Below are 16559 nucleotides of genomic sequence, written 5' to 3' on the forward strand. Positions count from 1 at the left end.
GCGGGTTTGGGCCCACAATTTCAGCTTTGCCCCCACACTGCCTCCAATTGTTCCAAGTAGTACGTTACCCAAAGCCACTTTACCCACTTTGTCTTGCCTCCTCTAGAGGCAGCTATGGCAAGATTTACATGAAAAGGTTTTGGGTTCGACCCCCATTGCAGCTGAGCCAGTGGTGCTGATTGCCCAAAGTGATTTGCTCTCGATATTGGTTTTGTCCAGGAAAAAAGGGAACATCTATTGAACAAGTACCCCACCTTGCCATTAATTACATGGAATCGAGAATCCACCAGTGTTAGGTAGGGGGCGAACTGCTAGACATACCAATGTAACAACAAATAATACAGTTTGCGGAGAAGCTGTGCGAGATACTGCAAACAGTTTGAATAGCTGAATTCTGAAATTCTATCGCAGTGGCATTATCATAGCCTATGAGGTCCATCCGAGGAGTGGTTATTGTTGGGTGACAACTTAACCCAAAACTCTACATTGGAACGACATGAAATATAGTCAGAAGTAGTCTTGGGGAGAATAGGTTCAGCAACAGGGGTATTGGTCCACAATTCCAGTATTGCCCCCACACTGCCTCTAATTCTTGCAAGAAGTAAGGTACCCTTAGCCACGTTATACACTTCCACTAGAGGCAGCGGTGGCAAGGTTGAGTTGAAAAGGTTTTGGGTTTGCGACCCATTGCAGCTGAACCAGTGGTGCAGCTTACCCAACATGCTTTGCTCTCGATATTGTTTTTTTACTACTGGAAAAAGGTCACATCTATTGAATAAGTACCCCACCTTGCCATGAATGACATGTAATCAAGAATCCACCAAAGTGGTAGGTAGGGGGCGAACTGCTAGACATTGCAATGTTAAAACACGATATTACCGTTAAAGGAGAAGCTGTGCAAGACACTGTAAACAGTTTGAGTAGCTGTAATATGCCATTCTTTCGCAGAGGCGATATCGTAGCCTATGAAGTGCATCTGAGGCGTGATTATTGCTGGTTGAAAACTTAACCCAATACCCCGCTTGGGATGACTTGAAATATAGTCAGCCTTGGCAATTTTTGATAGTCTCATGTGAGACTGCTATAAATGTGAAAGAGAAGATAGTGACAAGACCAAACATGGGCTGCATCCAACTCATTTATTCTATAACCCTTTTGATGTTTCAGCTGACAGTTGAACATTATCTTGCAACTAGGTAGAAACAGAAAAAAGGTGTCAGTAGTATATGCTGTGTCAGAAGTAGTGTTCGGGAGAATGAACTCAGCAACAGCGGGTTTGGGCCCACAATTTCAGCTTTGCCCCCACACTGCCTCCAATTGTTCCAAGTAGTACGTTACCCAAAGCCACTTTACCCACTTTGTCTTGCCTCCTCTAGAGGCAGCTATGGCAAGATTTACATGAAAAGGTTTTGGGTTCGACCCCATTGCAGCTGAGCCAGTGGTGCTGATTGCCCAAAGTGATTTGCTCTCGATATTGGTTTTGTCCAGGAAAAAAGGGAACATCTATTGAACAAGTACCCCACCTTGCCATTAATTACATGGAATCGAGAATCCACCAGTGTTAGGTAGGGGGCGAACTGCTAGACATACCAATGTAACAACAAATAATACAGTTTGCGGAGAAGCTGTGCGAGATACTGCAAACAGTTTGAATAGCTGAATTCTGAAATTCTATCGCAGTGGCATTATCATAGCCTATGAGGTCCATCCGAGGAGTGGTTATTGTTGGGTGACAACTTAACCCAAAACTCTACATTGGAACGACATGAAATATAGTCAGAAGTAGTCTTGGGGAGAATAGGTTCAGCAACAGGGGTATTGGTCCACAATTCCAGTATTGCCCCCACACTGCCTCTAATTCTTGCAAGAAGTAAGGTACCCTTAGCCACGTTATACACTTCCACTAGAGGCAGCGGTGGCAAGGTTGAGTTGAAAAGGTTTTGGGTTTGCGACCCATTGCAGCTGAACCAGTGGTGCAGCTTACCCAACATGCTTTGCTCTCGATATTGTTTTTTTACTACTGGAAAAAGGTCACATCTATTGAATAAGTACCCCACCTTGCCATGAATGACATGTAATCAAGAATCCACCAAAGTGGTAGGTAGGGGGCGAACTGCTAGACATTGCAATGTTAAAACACGATATTACCGTTAAAGGAGAAGCTGTGCAAGACACTGTAAACAGTTTGAGTAGCTGTAATATGCCATTCTTTCGCAGAGGCGATATCGTAGCCTATGAAGTGCATCTGAGGCGTGATTATTGCTGGTTGAAAACTTAACCCAATACCCCGCTTGGGATGACTTGAAATATAGTCAGCCTTGGCAATTTTTGATAGTCTCATGTGAGACTGCTATAAATGTGAAAGAGAAGATAGTGACAAGACCAAACATGGGCTGCATCCAACTCATTTATTCTATAACCCTTTTGATGTTTCAGCTGACAGTTGAACATTATCTTGCAACTAGGTAGAAACAGAAAAAAGGTGTCAGTAGTATATGCTGTGTCAGAAGTAGTGTTCGGGAGAATGAACTCAGCAACAGCGGGTTTGGGCCCACAATTTCAGCTTTGCCCCCACACTGCCTCCAATTGTTCCAAGTAGTACGTTACCCAAAGCCACAATTTACCCACTTTGTCTTGCCTCCTCTAGAGGCAGCTATGGCAAGATTTACATGAAAAGGTTTTGGGTTCGACCCCCATTGCAGCTGAGCCAGTGGTGCTGATTGCCCAAAGTGATTTGCTCTCGATATTGGTTTTGTCCAGGAAAAAAGGGAACATCTATTGAACAAGTACCCCACCTTGCCATTAATTACATGGAATCGAGAATCCACCAGTGTTAGGTAGGGGGCGAACTGCTAGACATACCAATGTAACAACAAATAATACAGTTTGCGGAGAAGCTGTGCGAGATACTGCAAACAGTTTGAATAGCTGAATTCTGAAATTCTATCGCAGTGGCATTATCATAGCCTATGAGGTCCATCCGAGGAGTGGTTATTGTTGGGTGACAACTTAACCCAAAACTCTACATTGGAACGACATGAAATATAGTCAGAAGTAGTCTTGGGGAGAATAGGTTCAGCAACAGGGGTATTGGTCCACAATTCCAGTATTGCCCCCACACTGCCTCTAATTCTTGCAAGAAGTAAGGTACCCTTAGCCACGTTATACACTTCCACTAGAGGCAGCGGTGGCAAGGTTGAGTTGAAAAGGTTTTGGGTTTGCGACCCATTGCAGCTGAACCAGTGGTGCAGCTTACCCAACATGCTTTGCTCTCGATATTGTTTTTTTACTACTGGAAAAAGGTCACATCTATTGAATAAGTACCCCACCTTGCCATGAATGACATGTAATCAAGAATCCACCAAAGTGGTAGGTAGGGGGCGAACTGCTAGACATTGCAATGTTAAAACACGATATTACCGTTAAAGGAGAAGCTGTGCAAGACACTGTAAACAGTTTGAGTAGCTGTAATATGCCATTCTTTCGCAGAGGCGATATCGTAGCCTATGAAGTGCATCTGAGGCGTGATTATTGCTGGTTGAAAACTTAACCCAATACCCCGCTTGGGATGACTTGAAATATAGTCAGCCTTGGCAATTTTTGATAGTCTCATGTGAGACTGCTATAAATGTGAAAGAGAAGATAGTGACAAGACCAAACATGGGCTGCATCCAACTCATTTATTCTATAACCCTTTTGATGTTTCAGCTGACAGTTGAACATTATCTTGCAACTAGGTAGAAACAGAAAAAAGGTGTCAGTAGTATATGCTGTGTCAGAAGTAGTGTTCGGGAGAATGAACTCAGCAACAGCGGGTTTGGGCCCACAATTTCAGCTTTGCCCCCACACTGCCTCCAATTGTTCCAAGTAGTACGTTACCCAAAGCCACAATTTACCCACTTTGTCTTGCCTCCTCTAGAGGCAGCTATGGCAAGATTTACATGAAAAGGTTTTGGGTTCGACCCCCATTGCAGCTGAGCCAGTGGTGCTGATTGCCCAAAGTGATTTGCTCTCGATATTGGTTTTGTCCAGGAAAAAAGGGAACATCTATTGAACAAGTACCCCACCTTGCCATTAATTACATGGAATCGAGAATCCACCAGTGTTAGGTAGGGGGCGAACTGCTAGACATACCAATGTAACAACAAATAATACAGTTTGCGGAGAAGCTGTGCGAGATACTGCAAACAGTTTGAATAGCTGAATTCTGAAATTCTATCGCAGTGGCATTATCATAGCCTATGAGGTCCATCCGAGGAGTGGTTATTGTTGGGTGACAACTTAACCCAAAACTCTACATTGGAACGACATGAAATATAGTCAGAAGTAGTCTTGGGGAGAATAGGTTCAGCAACAGGGGTATTGGTCCACAATTCCAGTATTGCCCCCACACTGCCTCTAATTCTTGCAAGAAGTAAGGTACCCTTAGCCACGTTATACACTTCCACTAGAGGCAGCGGTGGCAAGGTTGAGTTGAAAAGGTTTTGGGTTTGCGACCCATTGCAGCTGAACCAGTGGTGCAGCTTACCCAACATGCTTTGCTCTCGATATTGTTTTTTTACTACTGGAAAAAGGTCACATCTATTGAATAAGTACCCCACCTTGCCATGAATGACATGTAATCAAGAATCCACCAAAGTGGTAGGTAGGGGGCGAACTGCTAGACATTGCAATGTTAAAACACGATATTACCGTTAAAGGAGAAGCTGTGCAAGACACTGTAAACAGTTTGAGTAGCTGTAATATGCCATTCTTTCGCAGAGGCGATATCGTAGCCTATGAAGTGCATCTGAGGCGTGATTATTGCTGGTTGAAAACTTAACCCAATACCCCGCTTGGGATGACTTGAAATATAGTCAGCCTTGGCAATTTTTGATAGTCTCATGTGAGACTGCTATAAATGTGAAAGAGAAGATAGTGACAAGACCAAACATGGGCTGCATCCAACTCATTTATTCTATAACCCTTTTGATGTTTCAGCTGACAGTTGAACATTATCTTGCAACTAGGTAGAAACAGAAAAAAGGTGTCAGGTGTCAGTAGTATATGCTGTGTCAGAAGTAGTGTTCGGGCTGAACTCAGCAACAGCGGGTTTGGGCCCACAATTTCAGCTTTGCCCCCACACTGCCTCCAATTGTTCCAAGTAGTACGTTACCCAAAGCCACAATTTACCCACTTTGTCTTGCCTCCTCTAGAGGCAGCTATGGCAAGATTTACATGAAAAGGTTTTGGGTTCGACCCCCATTGCAGCTGAGCCAGTGGTGCTGATTGCCCAAAGTGATTTGCTCTCGATATTGGTTTTGTCCAGGAAAAAAGGGAACATCTATTGAACAAGTACCCCACCTTGCCATTAATTACATGGAATCGAGAATCCACCAGTGTTAGGTAGGGGGCGAACTGCTAGACATACCAATGTAACAACAAATAATACAGTTTGCGGAGAAGCTGTGCGAGATACTGCAAACAGTTTGAATAGCTGAATTCTGAAATTCTATCGCAGTGGCATTATCATAGCCTATGAGGTCCATCCGAGGAGTGGTTATTGTTGGGTGACAACTTAACCCAAAACTCTACATTGGAACGACATGAAATATAGTCAGAAGTAGTCTTGGGGAGAATAGGTTCAGCAACAGGGGGTATTGGTCCACAATTCCAGTATTGCCCCCACACTGCCTCTAATTCTTGCAAGAAGTAAGGTACCCTTAGCCACGTTATACACTTCCACTAGAGGCAGCGGTGGCAAGGTTGAGTTGAAAAGGTTTTGGGTTTGCGACCCATTGCAGCTGAACCAGTGGTGCAGCTTACCCAACATGCTTTGCTCTCGATATTGTTTTTTTACTACTGGAAAAAGGTCACATCTATTGAATAAGTACCCCACCTTGCCATGAATGACATGTAATCAAGAATCCACCAAAGTGGTAGGTAGGGGGCGAACTGCTAGACATTGCAATGTTAAAACACGATATTACCGTTAAAGGAGAAGCTGTGCAAGACACTGTAAACAGTTTGAGTAGCTGTAATATGCCATTCTTTCGCAGAGGCGATATCGTAGCCTATGAAGTGCATCTGAGGCGTGATTATTGCTGGTTGAAAACTTAACCCAATACCCCGCTTGGGATGACTTGAAATATAGTCAGCCTTGGCAATTTTTGATAGTCTCATGTGAGACTGCTATAAATGTGAAAGAGAAGATAGTGACAAGACCAAACATGGGCTGCATCCAACTCATTTATTCTATAACCCTTTTGATGTTTCAGCTGACAGTTGAACATTATCTTGCAACTAGGTAGAAACAGAAAAAAGGTGTCAGTAGTATATGCTGTGTCAGAAGTAGTGTTCGGGAGAATGAACTCAGCAACAGCGGGTTTGGGCCCACAATTTCAGCTTTGCCCCCACACTGCCTCCAATTGTTCCAAGTAGTACGTTACCCAAAGCCACAATTTACCCACTTTGTCTTGCCTCCTCTAGAGGCAGCTATGGCAAGATTTACATGAAAAGGTTTTGGGTTCGACCCCCATTGCAGCTGAGCCAGTGGTGCTGATTGCCCAAAGTGATTTGCTCTCGATATTGGTTTTGTCCAGGAAAAAAGGGAACATCTATTGAACAAGTACCCCACCTTGCCATTAATTACATGGAATCGAGAATCCACCAGTGTTAGGTAGGGGGCGAACTGCTAGACATACCAATGTAACAACAAATAATACAGTTTGCGGAGAAGCTGTGCGAGATACTGCAAACAGTTTGAATAGCTGAATTCTGAAATTCTATCGCAGTGGCATTATCATAGCCTATGAGGTCCATCCGAGGAGTGGTTATTGTTGGGTGACAACTTAACCCAAAACTCTACATTGGAACGACATGAAATATAGTCAGAAGTAGTCTTGGGGAGAATAGGTTCAGCAACAGGGGTATTGGTCCACAATTCCAGTATTGCCCCCACACTGCCTCTAATTCTTGCAAGAAGTAAGGTACCCTTAGCCACGTTATACACTTCCACTAGAGGCAGCGGTGGCAAGGTTGAGTTGAAAAGGTTTTGGGTTTGCGACCCATTGCAGCTGAACCAGTGGTGCAGCTTACCCAACATGCTTTGCTCTCGATATTGTTTTTTTACTACTGGAAAAAGGTCACATCTATTGAATAAGTACCCCACCTTGCCATGAATGACATGTAATCAAGAATCCACCAAAGTGGTAGGTAGGGGGCGAACTGCTAGACATTGCAATGTTAAAACACGATATTACCGTTAAAGGAGAAGCTGTGCAAGACACTGTAAACAGTTTGAGTAGCTGTAATATGCCATTCTTTCGCAGAGGCGATATCGTAGCCTATGAAGTGCATCTGAGGCGTGATTATTGCTGGTTGAAAACTTAACCCAATACCCCGCTTGGGATGACTTGAAATATAGTCAGCCTTGGCAATTTTTGATAGTCTCATGTGAGACTGCTATAAATGTGAAAGAGAAGATAGTGACAAGACCAAACATGGGCTGCATCCAACTCATTTATTCTATAACCCTTTTGATGTTTCAGCTGACAGTTGAACATTATCTTGCAACTAGGTAGAAACAGAAAAAAGGTGTCAGTAGTATATGCTGTGTCAGAAGTAGTGTTCGGGAGAATGAACTCAGCAACAGCGGGTTTGGGCCCACAATTTCAGCTTTGCCCCCACACTGCCTCCAATTGTTCCAAGTAGTACGTTACCCAAAGCCACAATTTACCCACTTTGTCTTGCCTCCTCTAGAGGCAGCTATGGCAAGATTTACATGAAAAGGTTTTGGGTTCGACCCCCATTGCAGCTGAGCCAGTGGTGCTGATTGCCCAAAGTGATTTGCTCTCGATATTGGTTTTGTCCAGGAAAAAAGGGAACATCTATTGAACAAGTACCCCACCTTGCCATTAATTACATGGAATCGAGAATCCACCAGTGTTAGGTAGGGGGCGAACTGCTAGACATACCAATGTAACAACAAATAATACAGTTTGCGGAGAAGCTGTGCGAGATACTGCAAACAGTTTGAATAGCTGAATTCTGAAATTCTATCGCAGTGGCATTATCATAGCCTATGAGGTCCATCCGAGGAGTGGTTATTGTTGGGTGACAACTTAACCCAAAACTCTACATTGGAACGACATGAAATATAGTCAGAAGTAGTCTTGGGGAGAATAGGTTCAGCAACAGGGGTATTGGTCCACAATTCCAGTATTGCCCCCACACTGCCTCTAATTCTTGCAAGAAGTAAGGTACCCTTAGCCACGTTATACACTTCCACTAGAGGCAGCGGTGGCAAGGTTGAGTTGAAAAGGTTTTGGGTTTGCGACCCATTGCAGCTGAACCAGTGGTGCAGCTTACCCAACATGCTTTGCTCTCGATATTGTTTTTTTACTACTGGAAAAAGGTCACATCTATTGAATAAGTACCCCACCTTGCCATGAATGACATGTAATCAAGAATCCACCAAAGTGGTAGGTAGGGGGCGAACTGCTAGACATTGCAATGTTAAAACACGATATTACCGTTAAAGGAGAAGCTGTGCAAGACACTGTAAACAGTTTGAGTAGCTGTAATATGCCATTCTTTCGCAGAGGCGATATCGTAGCCTATGAAGTGCATCTGAGGCGTGATTATTGCTGGTTGAAAACTTAACCCAATACCCCGCTTGGGATGACTTGAAATATAGTCAGCCTTGGCAATTTTTGATAGTCTCATGTGAGACTGCTATAAATGTGAAAGAGAAGATAGTGACAAGACCAAACATGGGCTGCATCCAACTCATTTATTCTATAACCCTTTTGATGTTTCAGCTGACAGTTGAACATTATCTTGCAACTAGGTAGAAACAGAAAAAAGGTGTCAGTAGTATATGCTGTGTCAGAAGTAGTGTTCGGGAGAATGAACTCAGCAACAGCGGGTTTGGGCCCACAATTTCAGCTTTGCCCCCACACTGCCTCCAATTGTTCCAAGTAGTACGTTACCCAAAGCCACAATTTACCCACTTTGTCTTGCCTCCTCTAGAGGCAGCTATGGCAAGATTTACATGAAAAGGTTTTGGGTTCGACCCCCATTGCAGCTGAGCCAGTGGTGCTGATTGCCCAAAGTGATTTGCTCTCGATATTGGTTTTGTCCAGGAAAAAAGGGAACATCTATTGAACAAGTACCCCACCTTGCCATTAATTACATGGAATCGAGAATCCACCAGTGTTAGGTAGGGGGCGAACTGCTAGACATACCAATGTAACAACAAATAATACAGTTTGCGGAGAAGCTGTGCGAGATACTGCAAACAGTTTGAATAGCTGAATTCTGAAATTCTATCGCAGTGGCATTATCATAGCCTATGAGGTCCATCCGAGGAGTGGTTATTGTTGGGTGACAACTTAACCCAAAACTCTACATTGGAACGACATGAAATATAGTCAGAAGTAGTCTTGGGGAGAATAGGTTCAGCAACAGGGGGTATTGGTCCACAATTCCAGTATTGCCCCCACACTGCCTCTAATTCTTGCAAGAAGTAAGGTACCCTTAGCCACGTTATACACTTCCACTAGAGGCAGCGGTGGCAAGGTTGAGTTGAAAAGGTTTTGGGTTTGCGACCCATTGCAGCTGAACCAGTGGTGCAGCTTACCCAACATGCTTTGCTCTCGATATTGTTTTTTTACTACTGGAAAAAGGTCACATCTATTGAATAAGTACCCCACCTTGCCATGAATGACATGTAATCAAGAATCCACCAAAGTGGTAGGTAGGGGGCGAACTGCTAGACATTGCAATGTTAAAACACGATATTACCGTTAAAGGAGAAGCTGTGCAAGACACTGTAAACAGTTTGAGTAGCTGTAATATGCCATTCTTTCGCAGAGGCGATATCGTAGCCTATGAAGTGCATCTGAGGCGTGATTATTGCTGGTTGAAAACTTAACCCAATACCCCGCTTGGGATGACTTGAAATATAGTCAGCCTTGGCAATTTTTGATAGTCTCATGTGAGACTGCTATAAATGTGAAAGAGAAGATAGTGACAAGACCAAACATGGGCTGCATCCAACTCATTTATTCTATAACCCTTTTGATGTTTCAGCTGACAGTTGAACATTATCTTGCAACTAGGTAGAAACAGAAAAAAGGTGTCAGTAGTATATGCTGTGTCAGAAGTAGTGTTCGGGAGAATGAACTCAGCAACAGCGGGTTTGGGCCCACAATTTCAGCTTTGCCCCCACACTGCCTCCAATTGTTCCAAGTAGTACGTTACCCAAAGCCACAATTTACCCACTTTGTCTTGCCTCCTCTAGAGGCAGCTATGGCAAGATTTACATGAAAAGGTTTTGGGTTCGACCCCCATTGCAGCTGAGCCAGTGGTGCTGATTGCCCAAAGTGATTTGCTCTCGATATTGGTTTTGTCCAGGAAAAAAGGGAACATCTATTGAACAAGTACCCCACCTTGCCATTAATTACATGGAATCGAGAATCCACCAGTGTTAGGTAGGGGGCGAACTGCTAGACATACCAATGTAACAACAAATAATACAGTTTGCGGAGAAGCTGTGCGAGATACTGCAAACAGTTTGAATAGCTGAATTCTGAAATTCTATCGCAGTGGCATTATCATAGCCTATGAGGTCCATCCGAGGAGTGGTTATTGTTGGGTGACAACTTAACCCAAAACTCTACATTGGAACGACATGAAATATAGTCAGAAGTAGTCTTGGGGAGAATAGGTTCAGCAACAGGGGTATTGGTCCACAATTCCAGTATTGCCCCCACACTGCCTCTAATTCTTGCAAGAAGTAAGGTACCCTTAGCCACGTTATACACTTCCACTAGAGGCAGCGGTGGCAAGGTTGAGTTGAAAAGGTTTTGGGTTTGCGACCCATTGCAGCTGAACCAGTGGTGCAGCTTACCCAACATGCTTTGCTCTCGATATTGTTTTTTTACTACTGGAAAAAGGTCACATCTATTGAATAAGTACCCCACCTTGCCATGAATGACATGTAATCAAGAATCCACCAAAGTGGTAGGTAGGGGGCGAACTGCTAGACATTGCAATGTTAAAACACGATATTACCGTTAAAGGAGAAGCTGTGCAAGACACTGTAAACAGTTTGAGTAGCTGTAATATGCCATTCTTTCGCAGAGGCGATATCGTAGCCTATGAAGTGCATCTGAGGCGTGATTATTGCTGGTTGAAAACTTAACCCAATACCCCGCTTGGGATGACTTGAAATATAGTCAGCCTTGGCAATTTTTGATAGTCTCATGTGAGACTGCTATAAATGTGAAAGAGAAGATAGTGACAAGACCAAACATGGGCTGCATCCAACTCATTTATTCTATAACCCTTTTGATGTTTCAGCTGACAGTTGAACATTATCTTGCAACTAGGTAGAAACAGAAAAAAGGTGTCAGTAGTATATGCTGTGTCAGAAGTAGTGTTCGGGAGAATGAACTCAGCAACAGCGGGTTTGGGCCCACAATTTCAGCTTTGCCCCCACACTGCCTCCAATTGTTCCAAGTAGTACGTTACCCAAAGCCACAATTTACCCACTTTGTCTTGCCTCCTCTAGAGGCAGCTGGCAAGATTTACATGAAAAGGTTTTGGGTTCGACCCCATTGCAGCTGAGCCAGTGGTGCTGATTGCCCAAAGTGATTTGCTCTCGATATTGGTTTTGTCCAGGAAAAAAGGGAACATCTATTGAACAAGTACCCCACCTTGCCATTAATTACATGGAATCGAGAATCCACCAGTGTTAGGTAGGGGGCGAACTGCTAGACATACCAATGTAACAACAAATAATACAGTTTGCGGAGAAGCTGTGCGAGATACTGCAAACAGTTTGAATAGCTGAATTCTGAAATTCTATCGCAGTGGCATTATCATAGCCTATGAGGTCCATCCGAGGAGTGGTTATTGTTGGGTGACAACTTAACCCAAAACTCTACATTGGAACGACATGAAATATAGTCAGAAGTAGTCTTGGGGAGAATAGGTTCAGCAACAGGGGGTATTGGTCCACAATTCCAGTATTGCCCCCACACTGCCTCTAATTCTTGCAAGAAGTAAGGTACCCTTAGCCACGTTATACACTTCCACTAGAGGCAGCGGTGGCAAGGTTGAGTTGAAAAGGTTTTGGGTTTGCGACCCATTGCAGCTGAACCAGTGGTGCAGCTTACCCAACATGCTTTGCTCTCGATATTGTTTTTTTACTACTGGAAAAAGGTCACATCTATTGAATAAGTACCCCACCTTGCCATGAATGACATGTAATCAAGAATCCACCAAAGTGGTAGGTAGGGGGCGAACTGCTAGACATTGCAATGTTAAAACACGATATTACCGTTAAAGGAGAAGCTGTGCAAGACACTGTAAACAGTTTGAGTAGCTGTAATATGCCATTCTTTCGCAGAGGCGATATCGTAGCCTATGAAGTGCATCTGAGGCGTGATTATTGCTGGTTGAAAACTTAACCCAATACCCCGCTTGGGATGACTTGAAATATAGTCAGCCTTGGCAATTTTTGATAGTCTCATGTGAGACTGCTATAAATGTGAAAGAGAAGATAGTGACAAGACCAAACATGGGCTGCATCCAACTCATTTATTCTATAACCCTTTTGATGTTTCAGCTGACAGTTGAACATTATCTTGCAACTAGGTAGAAACAGAAAAAAGGTGTCAGTAGTATATGCTGTGTCAGAAGTAGTGTTCGGGAGAATGAACTCAGCAACAGCGGGTTTGGGCCCACAATTTCAGCTTTGCCCCCACACTGCCTCCAATTGTTCCAAGTAGTACGTTACCCAAAGCCACAATTTACCCACTTTGTCTTGCCTCCTCTAGAGGCAGCTATGGCAAGATTTACATGAAAAGGTTTTGGGTTCGACCCCATTGCAGCTGAGCCAGTGGTGCTGATTGCCCAAAGTGATTTGCTCTCGATATTGGTTTTGTCCAGGAAAAAAGGGAACATCTATTGAACAAGTACCCCACCTTGCCATTAATTACATGGAATCGAGAATCCACCAGTGTTAGGTAGGGGGCGAACTGCTAGACATACCAATGTAACAACAAATAATACAGTTTGCGGAGAAGCTGTGCGAGATACTGCAAACAGTTTGAATAGCTGAATTCTGAAATTCTATCGCAGTGGCATTATCATAGCCTATGAGGTCCATCCGAGGAGTGGTTATTGTTGGGTGACAACTTAACCCAAAACTCTACATTGGAACGACATGAAATATAGTCAGAAGTAGTCTTGGGGAGAATAGGTTCAGCAACAGGGGTATTGGTCCACAATTCCAGTATTGCCCCCACACTGCCTCTAATTCTTGCAAGAAGTAAGGTACCCTTAGCCACGTTATACACTTCCACTAGAGGCAGCGGTGGCAAGGTTGAGTTGAAAAGGTTTTGGGTTTGCGACCCATTGCAGCTGAACCAGTGGTGCAGCTTACCCAACATGCTTTGCTCTCGATATTGTTTTTTTACTACTGGAAAAAGGTCACATCTATTGAATAAGTACCCCACCTTGCCATGAATGACATGTAATCAAGAATCCACCAAAGTGGTAGGTAGGGGGCGAACTGCTAGACATTGCAATGTTAAAACACGATATTACCGTTAAAGGAGAAGCTGTGCAAGACACTGTAAACAGTTTGAGTAGCTGTAATATGCCATTCTTTCGCAGAGGCGATATCGTAGCCTATGAAGTGCATCTGAGGCGTGATTATTGCTGGTTGAAAACTTAACCCAATACCCCGCTTGGGATGACTTGAAATATAGTCAGCCTTGGCAATTTTTGATAGTCTCATGTGAGACTGCTATAAATGTGAAAGAGAAGATAGTGACAAGACCAAACATGGGCTGCATCCAACTCATTTATTCTATAACCCTTTTGATGTTTCAGCTGACAGTTGAACATTATCTTGCAACTAGGTAGAAACAGAAAAAAGGTGTCAGTAGTATATGCTGTGTCAGAAGTAGTGTTCGGGAGAATGAACTCAGCAACAGCGGGTTTGGGCCCACAATTTCAGCTTTGCCCCCACACTGCCTCCAATTGTTCCAAGTAGTACGTTACCCAAAGCCACAATTTACCCACTTTGTCTTGCCTCCTCTAGAGGCAGCTATGGCAAGATTTACATGAAAAGGTTTTGGGTTCGACCCCCATTGCAGCTGAGCCAGTGGTGCTGATTGCCCAAAGTGATTTGCTCTCGATATTGGTTTTGTCCAGGAAAAAAGGGAACATCTATTGAACAAGTACCCCACCTTGCCATTAATTACATGGAATCGAGAATCCACCAGTGTTAGGTAGGGGGCGAACTGCTAGACATACCAATGTAACAACAAATAATACAGTTTGCGGAGAAGCTGTGCGAGATACTGCAAACAGTTTGAATAGCTGAATTCTGAAATTCTATCGCAGTGGCATTATCATAGCCTATGAGGTCCATCCGAGGAGTGGTTATTGTTGGGTGACAACTTAACCCAAAACTCTACATTGGAACGACATGAAATATAGTCAGAAGTAGTCTTGGGGAGAATAGGTTCAGCAACAGGGGGTATTGGTCCACAATTCCAGTATTGCCCCCACACTGCCTCTAATTCTTGCAAGAAGTAAGGTACCCTTAGCCACGTTATACACTTCCACTAGAGGCAGCGGTGGCAAGGTTGAGTTGAAAAGGTTTTGGGTTTGCGACCCATTGCAGCTGAACCAGTGGTGCAGCTTACCCAACATGCTTTGCTCTCGATATTGTTTTTTTACTACTGGAAAAAGGTCACATCTATTGAATAAGTACCCCACCTTGCCATGAATGACATGTAATCAAGAATCCACCAAAGTGGTAGGTAGGGGGCGAACTGCTAGACATTGCAATGTTAAAACACGATATTACCGTTAAAGGAGAAGCTGTGCAAGACACTGTAAACAGTTTGAGTAGCTGTAATATGCCATTCTTTCGCAGAGGCGATATCGTAGCCTATGAAGTGCATCTGAGGCGTGATTATTGCTGGTTGAAAACTTAACCCAATACCCCGCTTGGGATGACTTGAAATATAGTCAGCCTTGGCAATTTTTGATAGTCTCATGTGAGACTGCTATAAATGTGAAAGAGAAGATAGTGACAAGACCAAACATGGGCTGCATCCAACTCATTTATTCTATAACCCTTTTGATGTTTCAGCTGACAGTTGAACATTATCTTGCAACTAGGTAGAAACAGAAAAAAGGTGTCAGTAGTATATGCTGTGTCAGAAGTAGTGTTCGGGAGAATGAACTCAGCAACAGCGGGTTTGGGCCCACAATTTCAGCTTTGCCCCCACACTGCCTCCAATTGTTCCAAGTAGTACGTTACCCAAAGCCACTTTTACCCACTTTGTCTTGCCTCCTCTAGAGGCAGCTATGGCAAGATTTACATGAAAAGGTTTTGGGTTCGACCCCCATTGCAGCTGAGCCAGTGGTGCTGATTGCCCAAAGTGATTTGCTCTCGATATTGGTTTTGTCCAGGAAAAAGGGAACATCTATTGAACAAGTACCCCACCTTGCCATTAATTACATGGAATCGAGAATCCACCAGTGTTAGGTAGGGGGCGAACTGCTAGACATACCAATGTAACAACAAATAATACAGTTTGCGGAGAAGCTGTGCGAGATACTGCAAACAGTTTGAATAGCTGAATTCTGAAATTCTATCGCAGTGGCATTATCATAGCCTATGAGGTCCATCCGAGGAGTGGTTATTGTTGGGTGACAACTTAACCCAAAACTCTACATTGGAACGACATGAAATATAGTCAGAAGTAGTCTTGGGGAGAATAGGTTCAGCAACAGGGGGTATTGGTCCACAATTCCAGTATTGCCCCCACACTGCCTCTAATTCTTGCAAGAAGTAAGGTACCCTTAGCCACGTTATACACTTCCACTAGAGGCAGCGGTGGCAAGGTTGAGTTGAAAAGGTTTTGGGTTTGCGACCCATTGCAGCTGAACCAGTGGTGCAGCTTACCCAACATGCTTTGCTCTCGATATTGTTTTTTTACTACTGGAAAAAGGTCACATCTATTGAATAAGTACCCCACCTTGCCATGAATGACATGTAATCAAGAATCCACCAAAGTGGTAGGTAGGGGGCGAACTGCTAGACATTGCAATGTTAAAACACGATATTACCGTTAAAGGAGAAGCTGTGCAAGACACTGTAAACAGTTTGAGTAGCTGTAATATGCCATTCTTTCGCAGAGGCGATATCGTAGCCTATGAAGTGCATCTGAGGCGTGATTATTGCTGGTTGAAAACTTAACCCAATACCCCGCTTGGGATGACTTGAAATATAGTCAGCCTTGGCAATTTTTGATAGTCTCATGTGAGACTGCTATAAATGTGAAGCCCCCACACTGCCTCCAATTGTTCCAAGTAGTACGTTACCCAAAGCCACAATTTACCCACTTTGTCTTGCCTCCTCTAGAGGCAGCTATGGCAAGATTTACATGAAAAGGTTTTGGGTTCGACCCCATTGCAGCTGAGCCAGTGGTGCTGATTGCCCAAAGTGATTTGCTCTCGATATTGGTTTTGTCCAGGAAAAAGGG

At 43.7% G+C, this 16559-nt stretch overlaps 13 non-coding genes across 13 annotated transcripts; all 13 read left to right on the forward strand.

Moving 5' to 3' along the window:
• Positions 1-936: 936 nt before the first annotated feature.
• On the forward strand, positions 937-1078 carry LOC124004479. Its single transcript, XR_006833462.1, has one exon. It is a non-coding gene; the product is annotated as a U4 spliceosomal RNA (small nuclear RNA).
• A 1127-nt stretch (positions 1079-2205) lies between these two features.
• Positions 2206-2347, forward strand: LOC124004480. Its single transcript, XR_006833463.1, has one exon. It is a non-coding gene; the product is annotated as a U4 spliceosomal RNA (small nuclear RNA).
• A 1130-nt stretch (positions 2348-3477) lies between these two features.
• On the forward strand, positions 3478-3619 carry LOC124004481. The gene has a single exon (XR_006833464.1). It is a non-coding gene; the product is annotated as a U4 spliceosomal RNA (small nuclear RNA).
• A 1130-nt stretch (positions 3620-4749) lies between these two features.
• On the forward strand, positions 4750-4891 carry LOC124004482. Its single transcript, XR_006833465.1, has one exon. It is a non-coding gene; the product is annotated as a U4 spliceosomal RNA (small nuclear RNA).
• Positions 4892-6026: 1135 nt separating this feature from the next.
• LOC124004483 lies at positions 6027-6168 on the forward strand. Its single transcript, XR_006833466.1, has one exon. It is a non-coding gene; the product is annotated as a U4 spliceosomal RNA (small nuclear RNA).
• A 1130-nt stretch (positions 6169-7298) lies between these two features.
• Positions 7299-7440, forward strand: LOC124004484. The gene has a single exon (XR_006833467.1). It is a non-coding gene; the product is annotated as a U4 spliceosomal RNA (small nuclear RNA).
• A 1130-nt stretch (positions 7441-8570) lies between these two features.
• Positions 8571-8712, forward strand: LOC124004485. Its single transcript, XR_006833468.1, has one exon. It is a non-coding gene; the product is annotated as a U4 spliceosomal RNA (small nuclear RNA).
• A 1131-nt stretch (positions 8713-9843) lies between these two features.
• Positions 9844-9985, forward strand: LOC124004486. Its single transcript, XR_006833469.1, has one exon. It is a non-coding gene; the product is annotated as a U4 spliceosomal RNA (small nuclear RNA).
• Positions 9986-11115: 1130 nt separating this feature from the next.
• LOC124004487 lies at positions 11116-11257 on the forward strand. The gene has a single exon (XR_006833470.1). It is a non-coding gene; the product is annotated as a U4 spliceosomal RNA (small nuclear RNA).
• Positions 11258-12385: 1128 nt separating this feature from the next.
• On the forward strand, positions 12386-12527 carry LOC124004488. Its single transcript, XR_006833471.1, has one exon. It is a non-coding gene; the product is annotated as a U4 spliceosomal RNA (small nuclear RNA).
• Positions 12528-13656: 1129 nt separating this feature from the next.
• On the forward strand, positions 13657-13798 carry LOC124004489. The gene has a single exon (XR_006833472.1). It is a non-coding gene; the product is annotated as a U4 spliceosomal RNA (small nuclear RNA).
• Positions 13799-14929: 1131 nt separating this feature from the next.
• Positions 14930-15071, forward strand: LOC124004490. Its single transcript, XR_006833473.1, has one exon. It is a non-coding gene; the product is annotated as a U4 spliceosomal RNA (small nuclear RNA).
• A 1129-nt stretch (positions 15072-16200) lies between these two features.
• On the forward strand, positions 16201-16342 carry LOC124004491. Its single transcript, XR_006833474.1, has one exon. It is a non-coding gene; the product is annotated as a U4 spliceosomal RNA (small nuclear RNA).
• The last annotated feature ends 217 nt before the right edge of the window (positions 16343-16559 follow it).

Source organism: Oncorhynchus gorbuscha, linkage group LG18, assembly GCF_021184085.1.
Source record: "Oncorhynchus gorbuscha isolate QuinsamMale2020 ecotype Even-year linkage group LG18, OgorEven_v1.0, whole genome shotgun sequence".
Classification (NCBI taxonomy): domain Eukaryota; kingdom Metazoa; phylum Chordata; class Actinopteri; order Salmoniformes; family Salmonidae; genus Oncorhynchus; species Oncorhynchus gorbuscha.